At 38.1% G+C, this 735-nt stretch overlaps 1 non-coding gene across 1 annotated transcript; it reads left to right on the forward strand.

The window, feature by feature from the left end:
- Positions 1 to 301: 301 nt before the first annotated feature.
- On the forward strand, positions 302 to 383 carry TRNAS-CGA. The gene has a single exon. It is a non-coding gene; the product is annotated as a tRNA-Ser (tRNA).
- The last annotated feature ends 352 nt before the right edge of the window (positions 384 to 735 follow it).

The raw sequence follows: 735 nt of genomic DNA on the forward strand, positions 1-735 counted from the left end.
TCACCACAACAGTCATGTCAGTGTGGTGGGTTGGGTGCGAAATGCACAGAAATATTTCGTAAAACTATCTCCGAATCGCTGTAGATGGCGCGCTTGTAAGTTGACGTCATTTTACTAGTCATCGCATTATACATGTTTGTAAGCGAATAATACTATGTTTTATCAGTATATTGATGTTCTAATGCTTTGTTTTAGAAAATTGATATCACAGAACCACCATTCTTTGCCTAAAAACCATTTGAGCACTATATCTATTATCTTGTCGTTAATACTATATAGCTACCTCTGTTTTGGCGGCAAAGTCATGGTGGCCGAGTGGTTAAGGCGTTGGACTCGAAATCCAATGGGGTTTCCCCGCGCAGGTTCGAATCCTGTCCATGACGTTTTATCATTTTTATTATTATTTTTTTTAAATCCAAGTTGACATTGTAATTCATCTTATCTATGGTTGGCTTCATGATTTGGATGAAAAACCGGCAATGGTGAAAACATGTGTAATTCAATTCGTAGTCAATAATACAGTATCTTGATTGAATTTGTATGCTGCATGTCCACTGGTGTAATTCCGGTCCGAGCAAGGGGGATATCCCCATACCTAAGGCGGACCTAAGGCTATGCATACGGGGGTGTATAACCGTGTACATAATCCATTTATCTTTCAGTTAAAGGCATCTAGGGATTTTTTTTTCAATGGCCTTAATGAATTTGTAGTCTTATTACTGCACAATTAAAATC

Source organism: Lytechinus variegatus, chromosome 1, assembly GCF_018143015.1.
Source record: "Lytechinus variegatus isolate NC3 chromosome 1, Lvar_3.0, whole genome shotgun sequence".
NCBI classification, from domain to species: Eukaryota; Metazoa; Echinodermata; class Echinoidea; order Temnopleuroida; family Toxopneustidae; genus Lytechinus; species Lytechinus variegatus.